This window comes from Chenopodium album, chromosome 19, assembly GCF_948465745.1.
Source record: "Chenopodium album chromosome 19, dcCheAlbu1.1, whole genome shotgun sequence".
Lineage (NCBI taxonomy): Eukaryota > Viridiplantae > Streptophyta > Magnoliopsida > Caryophyllales > Amaranthaceae > Chenopodium > Chenopodium album.
In genome coordinates this window covers 16,014,806-16,024,844 of record NC_137852.1, presented here as the reverse complement: position 1 = coordinate 16,024,844, position 10,039 = coordinate 16,014,806, and the positions used below count along the sequence as shown (strand labels likewise).

At 38.9% G+C, this 10,039-nt stretch overlaps 1 long non-coding RNA gene across 1 annotated transcript; it reads right to left on the bottom strand.

The window, feature by feature from the left end:
• Positions 1–236: 236 nt before the first annotated feature.
• LOC145595413 (uncharacterized) lies at positions 237–3,288 on the bottom strand. Its single transcript, XR_014102946.1, has 2 exons — positions 2,802–3,288; positions 237–1,794 (listed from the first exon to the last, which is right to left on the bottom strand). It is a non-coding gene; the product is annotated as an uncharacterized LOC145595413 (long non-coding RNA).
• Positions 3,289–10,039: the final 6,751 nt, after the last annotated feature.

Genomic DNA, 10,039 nt, shown 5'->3' with positions numbered 1-10,039 from the left:
AAGTTCCTTAAAAACTTGTTGGCGGCTCCATACTTTCCTTGTCCCTAATCGTGTCCCTAATCGTATATGTCAATTCCCACTTCCTATGAGTGCCAAGCATATTCACAACATGCTTTTATGTAGGCGCACTTCAAACGATGCCTACAATAGGTTAATAGTGTTTTACCAACACCATGAGAAGTCTTTTAAATTAGAAAATATGCACACTATAAACATTCATATACATGTTGTCCAACTTATACAAATTGCAAATACATACTTCTAAAACAAATCAGAATAATTAGATTGTTGCTCTAAACATTATCAAACTTGCACACATTGACCCTCACATTGACACAAGTATAGTAAGGTATAACAAGAGACAAAACAAGTTTTAATCATGATTATATACCCTAAACTAATCCCAACCAACAGCTTACATAAAAGTTCAGACACTAATTTCACGCTGGAGTACAGTGGTTATGCAAAGAAAGTCTTCATCAAGGAAAATATGGTAGAGAAGGGTCTAATTTCACGCTGGAATTGTCCCCCTGCTGGAATTGTCAAGATAAATGTAGATGCACACCTTGCCCTGGGGTACACTGCTACTGGAGCAGCCATTAGGAACTGTCAAGGGGAACTTCTGGTTGCTGCTACCCGTAAATATGCAAGGGTTTGGGAGGTGGATCTTGCTGAAGCAGCTGCTGTCAGATATGGGTTGCAGGTGGCTAAAAGACTGGGATACAGCAACGTGTGGATCGAAAGTGATTCTCTTACTGTCACTAACAGGATCAATAGCAATGCTGCAGGAGGCTCTCCTCTCTGCTTGTTGATTGATGATATTTATAAGCTTTCTTTGTCTTTTGATACTCTAGTAGTTTCGCATGTGAAACGTGTAGGGAATACGGTGGCCCACTTGATTGCTAGATGGGACACTCGGGAAAACAGTGAAATAGTTTGTATGGGTTCTTTTCCCCAAAGTATCTTAACTTTGGTGGAAAATGATTTAATATAATTCCGCCCTAACGTTTCCTCAAAAAAAAGTTCAGACACTAATCCAATATGATCAAGCCAAAGTTCACCTACTTAGATTACTAGTCATTGTACAAATTAATAACTTGAAAATACATTGCATAATATGATTACATGAATTCCTAGCTTGATTTATAAAGTGACAATCAGAGTATTATACTACACTATTTTCACACAAATTGCAGGCAACACCTCACTCCATATTACTTCTCAAAACCGCACTATACTTCACAAAATACCACTTATACCAATTAAAAACCATGACCCAATTAAACTAAGATTCAAGCAACTAATTTAATCATTATTAGCTGCAATAGTCAACTCCATATTTCGCAGTACAACCATTCATAACTTGCTAGCCAGTCACAAAAATCTCCAACAAAATATACATAGCATGGATATGGTCAAGCATGAATAATTATTTATCGTCTAACGGTAATCATGAATTATCTCATGAACTTAATCCTTGATAATTGACATACGAAATTGGTATATGGAAGTCCCATTAAACACGCATGTTGCACAAAAATCAATTGGAAAACAGTTCACAATTCATCTAATTAAGATCAGTTTCTATAACGATCGTCCTAGTTTTTGTCATACGACTTTCTCAATTGTTCTAGGCCTATATCATGCATTCTAAACTAGGTGAAATCTAGCCTTAAGGGATAGTACTAGTTACCTTGAAAGTAAAGTGCAAGATTGAGCACAAACGAGCCCCAACGAACAAGAATCAATACTCCAAACGCCCTCCAATGGAACCCGCTACTTTGTGGACTTTTTCTGTGAGAAATTTTGTGAGTTTAGAGACTAGAATGCAGAAAAAATGATGTAACATGGCTGGGCAGCGTGAGGTTAAAATAGAGGGGAAGGAGAGAAGTTTGAAGGTTAGGCAAAATTAAAGGGATTGGGGGTTACAATCATCAATAGAGAGGTAATTAGAATAGGGGTTACAAGGAGCATTAGCAGCCAGCAAACCCTTTAATTTCTCCCCTTAACGTGACTTAGTAGATGGGTCAACACTAGTGGGTAAAATAGTTTGGTCGGTCCAACACTCTATTAAACTAATTCACACCCTTAACTTAAAATTACTACTACGACGAACTAGCACTAAGATGATCAATACTCAAAATAATAAATATTTTTATTACTTAAATAAGAAAATAAAATTCGTATTAATTTAAAGAAAATATTAGTATAAATATACATATTAAATAATACTTACGTCACAAACAATATGGGGTATTACAAACATGCAAACATTAGGTTAACCCTAACCTGTTTATCTATGTTGGTTGAATATTAATGCACAAATAAAACTATTATTGGTGATCACTTGAATTAAAATCACATTAGCCTAAACCAAATTATTAATTATCTTATTAAGCGTGATTTCAAGTACAAATTCTCTTTAAACATGCATAAAGGCGTGATCAAGCAATAACAATAAAAATATCATAATTTCAAGCAACATAATAATAATCAAAATCATGTTAATAATAAAGCTTAATAATAGCAAGATCCTAGGCATGATACTAACAAGATTAATAACAAATCCTAGCATGTCACTAAGCAATAAAGATCAAAGCTTTAAACCTAACATGGTACTAATATGCTATTGGAAAGAAGTAAAAAAAACCCTAAACATGATACTAGAAAGCAACAAATAACATCCTAACATGATACTAGGAATCATAAATACATCCTAACATGATACTAGGAAGCATTAAACAATAATAAACATGTTTTCTACATTGTGAAAATAATAGGGAGTAAGCTAATCTACTTACTTTGAAGCCTCGTACCTCTTTCTAATAACAAAATACACAAGTTAGTAAACTTCAATGAAAATATTAAACAACAATTAAATAATTAAATTGAAATCAAATTAAATAAAGTTTTGACTAGATTTGGACCAAACCCTCATAAAATATTAAACCTTGCACGTCAGGGCGAAGGCAACTTCGAACTTGGCTAGATGATTCAAAGTCTTGTGTATGCGGAATATTGTTTGTAAAGAGGCTGGCTTAGAAAGAGAGAAAGAAAGAAAGCATGTATTGCTCAAGAGAGAATAGAGAGAATTGGGTGGTTGTGAATTTGATTGTAGATGAGAGTTGATGGTAGATTGTTGATGATTGAAAACGGGGATCGAGGACCCTATTTATAAGGAAAATAATCCAGAAATTGATAGAAAATAATCAGAATTTGAAAAGGAATAAAACTCCACTTTGTTGCTAACAAACCGACCTTGTCGCTAGCAATTTATCTTGTCGCCAGGCGACAGGGTCTGTCGCAAGGCGACAAACCTGTCGTTTGGCGACAGAGACAATTTTTGCGGATTTTGTTTTTATCATATCTTTTGATCTAGAAGTCCAAATAAGTCATATAATATGTCGTTGGAAAGCTCTTGAAGTCTACTTTCTAATGCAATTAGAATCAGATTAAAATCTTTTCATTTAAGAGCTTTTAAAACTATAATGAATATTAAGGGAATAGATAAGAAAGCTTTTCATTCTGTGTTTTCTTTATCTTTAGAAACTGTGTGTCAACAATGGTACTTTTCTCTTGACAAAGAGAAAACCTTCAGTTGGGAGTCTATTGTAAGTGCTTTCATTGACAGATATAAATGCAATGTTCAAGTTGAAACCGATCACAAGAAACTTGAAATATTAAAACAAAAAGAAAATGAAGGTTTTACTTCCTTCTTTAACAAATGGAGGGAAACTTCTGCAAAAATGGTTGAGGTGCCTAGTGAAAAGGAATCTTTAAGGATGTTCATTAAGAACCTCCAAGAAAAATACTCAAAACACCTTAAGTACCAAAATAATCTACACACTTTCAAGGCCGTCTATGACATTGGTATCAACATTGAAGACGACCTAGCTAAACAAAAAGCTGCTAACAATAATAACTCCAACAATGGCTGGAAAGGCAAGAAGAACGACAATCCTTCTTCTTCTAAAACCACCCACTCAAATAATGTTGGCACCTTTAATCTGAATGAAGTCCTAACTATGAATAATCAAGGACAAAAGAAACTGTTTAGAAAGAACTATACTCCTATCGGTATGAGTTATGACACCGCGTTCGATCGCCTATACACAAAAGGTCTTATAACTCCTATTGGGCCGTTTGGGGACCCACCTGTCGAAAGGAGAACGGCTAGCTGGAACCCAAACACACACTGTAAGTATCATCAAGGTAGGGGCCATCCCACGAAAAATTGTTGGAGGCTAAAGGAAGCCATCCAAGATCTAATTGATAGTAACAAACTTCCATTGCCCCCTACAACCAAGAAGCAAAGTATTAACACCGCACCACTATCGGATTCTTTGGCCTTTTCCGATGAAGAAAGTCAAGTGGATCCATCAAGTCTTATTAAACCTGTTGAGGCCATTGAAGAAGAGGAAATCTTCGAAAATGCTTAAGACTCTTTCCCTTATGGGCAAGAACCTACAACTAAACAGGAAGTATACATGCTTACACAGGTTATGTCAGAAGCTAACAGGTTAATATACCAAGCCACGGAGGTTCTAAAAGAACGCAATGAACTACTTAAAAATAGGCCTCCACCAAGAGAGAAGAAACCCTTCTCCCTCCAAGTGATTGACTCTCCCAAAAGGAACAATAGGCCATACACTCCAATTGGGACATCTTATGCAAATATGTTCATAATGCTCTCCGAGAATGGTAAAATGCAACCTTTCGAACCAAGACCATATGAGTCACTTAAGAGGAAAGATAGGCATTACTGTTCATATCATCAATCATGGGGATATACAGTAGAAAATTGTTTCAAGTTCAAGCAATTGGTCCAACGACTGATTGATGACAAGAAGCTAGTCTCACTCCGGCAAGATGCTATAATTAATGGAGTGTGGAACACTGATGATGAGGATGTCTACCTCAAAGAGTTCGAAGAAACTCCACTTTCGACGATATATCCAGTAAGTGACATTTGGGACGAGGAGGATTCACCTATAGATGTCCTCACAAGGTCTGGGAGAATGCAACCTTCCATCACAACACAACCTATACCTACTATTGAACAAATTCCCATACCTATTATAGAGGACAACGATGTTGTCAAACTGTTAAAAAAGACTAAGGTCGAAATGAATGTATGGAAACTTTTAGCTACATCCCGAGAGCATAGAGTTGCAGTCATGGATGCTTTAGCTAAAGTAGGCATAGAATCGGACACCACTCCCGAGGGGTTGGCTAACTTCCTCACGAGTGATCTCCCGAGTCCCATCAATTTGATCACTTTTTCCGATAATGATCTACCGCCGGAAGGTGATAAACATAACAAAGCTCTTAACCTCACAGTAATCTGCAAGAGGATGAACGTCCCTATGACTCTTGTAGATAATGGATCGGCAATTAATGTTTGCCCAGTTAGAACTGCGAGGATGTTAGGAATAAGAGATGAGGATTTATCCCTATCAACACAAGGGATAAGAGCCTACGATAACTCGCGTCGCCAAGCATTAGGTTCAATTACCATGAACATAACGGCGGGAGTAATTAAGCATGCTACTACATTCCAAGTGGTAGACATCAAAGCATCGTTTAATCTACTATTGGGACGCCCTTGGCTTCATGACCTAAAGGCCGTCCCTTCATCTCTTCATTAACAAGTAAAAGCCATAGTTGGAAAAATACTGATTACGATCGATGCCTCACCTATGAGAATCAAAACAGTAGAAAATCCACTAATTAATGTGGAACATGGATGAAGACTTGTGGGGCTTTAATGAAGAGGTCTCCTTGATAGAGGAAGATGAAAGGACCCCTCTTCACTATGACCTCCACTCAAACATGGTGACTAATGTTATCTTAAGAAAATAAGGACACTTTCCTAGAATGACTCTAGGAAAGAAGAAAGAGATAGCCAAGCATATGGGACTACCTGGCCTCCCTAAGTTAGACACTTTCGGACTTGGTTTCGAACCAAATCTCAAAGATCTTAGGCGAGCCCAGGAAAAATCAAAGGCACGTAGGAACGCTCGTACACAAAAGAAAGTAATGCCAATGGATCAATACCCTCTTACCTTAAATGGACAGTTCATAAGAGAGGGAGAAGATTATCCATGTTATGAATTTCCCGAACCCTTTGTTGTAAATGGAATAAGACAACCCGGGTTCGAAATATTCTTGGATTGTTACTTTCTAGACGAAATCCCAACTCCTAGCTATAAGGAGAAAGCACCCCCCTTGCTTTGACTTTAATGTCATGGGACTCCTCTTTGGGCGAGAAAAGAATGAGCCAAGATACGTGGAAGATAATTCTTCACTCATTCAAACGGTCCTACAAAGCGAAAATTTTGACCCTTCGAAGCTTATCACTCCAGTGGAAGATCTAGTGCGAGGATGGCGCAAGACAGTAAAGGTGACTACTGCAAATGGAAAAGAGATCTCCATAACTACAGGATAAGGGCCAATGTTTGAAGAATCGTCTGAGTCAGAGTCCGAGTCAGAGTCTTCCCCTATCGAGTCCTCTAAGTCTTTAGTTGTAGCACCTTCATCTTCTATTTCTACTCCTAGGATAGTTAGTAATCAAGTCCCAACGGACATTTCTTTATTTGATGTAATGATTTTTGAATTCAATAATATGTCTTCTTCCCCTTATTCCTCGTGTTTTTCTTTAACTCAAGATGACAAGCATTGCTTAACTAATACCGTGAGTTAAAGCAATGGAAACTTGAAAATAAGACACCAATAATTGAGGATACTGAAATGGTTGACATCTTAAAAGATCCAACCACTAAAAGAGAAGTTAAAATCGGACTCACGGTAAACAAAGATGAAAGAACCGATTTAATTAGTCTACTTAAAGAATTTATCGATGTATTCACTTGGTCATATGAAGATATGCTAGGCATTAATAGAGAAATAGCTCAACACTCCATACCACTAATCCCAGGATTGAAACCTGTAAAACAAAAGTTACATCGAATGAAACCCGACGTAGCTCTTAAAATAAAAGAAGAAGTACAAAAACAAATAACTGCAGGTTTTATTAGGGTGTCCAAATACCCCGAATGGGTCGCAAATGTGGTCCTAGTCCCGAAAAAGGATGGTAGGGTTCGAATGTGTGTCGACTATCGAGATCTAAATAAGGCAAGTCCAAAGGACGACTTCCCTTTACCACACATCGATATTTTGGTAGATAATACAGCGAATCACGCACTTCTCTCGTTTATGGATGGATACGCGGGGTACAACCAAATTCTCATGGCCGAAGAAGACATGGAGAAGACAACATTTATAACACCTTGGGGTACTTACTGTTACACGGTAATGCCATTTAGGTTGAAAAACGCGGGTGCTACTTACCAACGAGCAGCGACTGCCCTACTCCATGACATGATGCACAAGGAAGTCGAAGTATATGTGGACGATATGATTGTAAAATCCAAAGACCGTCCAGGACATAAACTAGCCTTAAGAAAATTCTTCGAAAGGCTAAGAAAATACAACATGAGGTTAAACCCATCCAAATGTGCTTTTGGAGTAACCTGAGGAAAACTCTTGGGATATGTCATAAGCTCTAGATGAATAGAGATAGACCCAACCAAGATCAAGGCGATCACGTCAATGCCACCGCCCAAGACCGAAAAGCAAATTCGGGGATTTATTGGCCGGTTGCAATACATAAGCAGGTTCATATCTAAGTTAACCACAATATGTGGGAGATTTAGTAAAATAATTATTCTCCTTTTATTTTTAAATAAAAAACAAAAGAAAATAAACAACAATTAATTAATCAACAAGTGGCACACTTAGAGGATGGATTAGGTAAGGACCACTTGGGAAAGGGGGGGGACCAAACTTGCTCCCCAAGCTCTCCCCATAACCGTCACTAACCCTCAAGCCCCTAACCACTCGCTGCCACGTGGCACCCACACTTGGGCACCAAGGCAGCTCGAGTGTGGGCTGTAGCTGCTGCTGCTGCCTCGGCCAAGCAAGCCACACACATATGTGCGGGCTGCTGGCCGAGGCCTGCTGCTAGCACACTACTAATACTAGGCACACCACACGCACGCCATGCTGCTGGTAGCTGCTACGGGCTGGCGCGCTATGCGTGTTGGCCCTTGCTGCTAGCTGCTGCTAGCAAGCACGCTTATGCACGCTTGGTGCTAGCGTGCTGTGGCCAGCCTTGCTAGCATGCACTAGCCAGCCTAGGCTCGACTCGTGCCCTTGATAGCCACCTTGCTAGGCCATATGCCCCTAGCACTCGGTTTGCTCAGGGCATTCCGATGGTTGGGGTATATTGAAATTTTGTTGATTAATTAGTAATTTTACCGTCTTGTCTTTATGATTTCGACTCAATTTTCGATGCTCGGTTTCAACGCTCCTAGCCCAATTTCCGACGTTTAAATATTAATTACTCGAGCGACTCATTAATTCCTTCCGAATTAATTCGTCGAGTCAGTCCGTTTGTTGCTTGGGTGTCCCCCGAAGGGTTCAGTCAAGATTAAGCTGTAATATTAATTATATATTACATTAATATATAATTAATATTACTAATCGACAGCGGCCTCCACCTAGGCTTTCCAATCACTTGACCTCTTTGAATAATTAGTTTTCTAATAATTCTGAACCCTCTATCAGAATAATACACTTGTTTGAAGGACACCATTCCTTTCAATTTTACCCAAAACGACACATATTTCCAATCTCTAAACATACAATATCAAAAATACCACATAAATCATCAAACATAAGAATTAGATGCATTTAATCATAGCCTTAACAAACACAATATTACACATACGATTAATCATAATAGACATAAAAACCACATGATGCACTGAGATTAAAGAGAACTTACATCTTACACATTCCTAATTTCTCAAGAAATTTTTTGACAATGTGCCAGATGCACCAACGATGCCGGGAACTAGACATCGTTAGTTTCAGCCAATACCTTCCTTATTGAAGCTGCTTGGTCAGTTAGGATAGCTACTGGAGCTTTCCCCATGCAGGAAATCCACTATCGGAACACCTATGAATAAGTGTCAGCATCTTCGCGCGACATTAGAGCACAACCCAGCAAGATGGACTACACTTGATGGTTCACCCCCACAAAGTTCGCAAACGAAGTTCATATTCATTAGTTGAATATGCAGCATCAAAACAAACTACATCACCAAAGTAGTCATATGCAGCCCGACTCCGGGCATCCACCAATAAAACATCCTTTCACCGACCGGACTCATCTAAGCGATGACAATGGAAAAAGTTCTAATCGTCTGCTTGCATCCCGCTCAAAGTATGCCATCATGGCTTTCGCATCCCCTCCTTCCATTTTCAGTCGCCCAGCTTTGTACAACTTGTGTTGCATGTCCTTAACAGAAGGAACACTTCCTTCTCATGAGATAACCCACTACGAATTTTTTAGACAGGTACACCCTCTTTGTAGAAATTGAGCACTGTCTTCCTAACGTTAGCAATGTAGTTCTTCATCCTATACTGTTTAACTAAGTTCGCCGTGCTAGGGCTTGACTTGTGACTGTGCTTATTAATAGCCTTCCTTATCACCCATTCCCCTTGTCCATTCACACCAACATATATCATAGCAGGGCACTCACATTTCTTTGACTTTCTCTTACCTTGGTTAAGCTTATACGGCCCTATAACTCTATTGACATTACCACCACACCCACCGACATCTATAGACTTTGCCCGCTTCTTTGCGTCTCTTATAACCCTCATATAATGGACTTCCAAGTACTCATACCTTCATGTAGTGAACTTACACTCATTGGTAAGCTTACATTTCGTACCTTGCACCCTGCTAACACCAAACCCCTGTTGCTGACCATACATTTTGTAATATATCTCTATATTATCCTCCCATGATCTGAATACCATCCCTACGTTGGGAGATTCAACAACAGGACCACCCCTCACCCTATTAGTGGACACTACGGTTTCTATAGTCTGCACCATTTGAATGGGGGGAACGATATTCAACAGTTTGACTACAATGTCCTTCCAAATTGGGGAGAGTGGAGTCAGA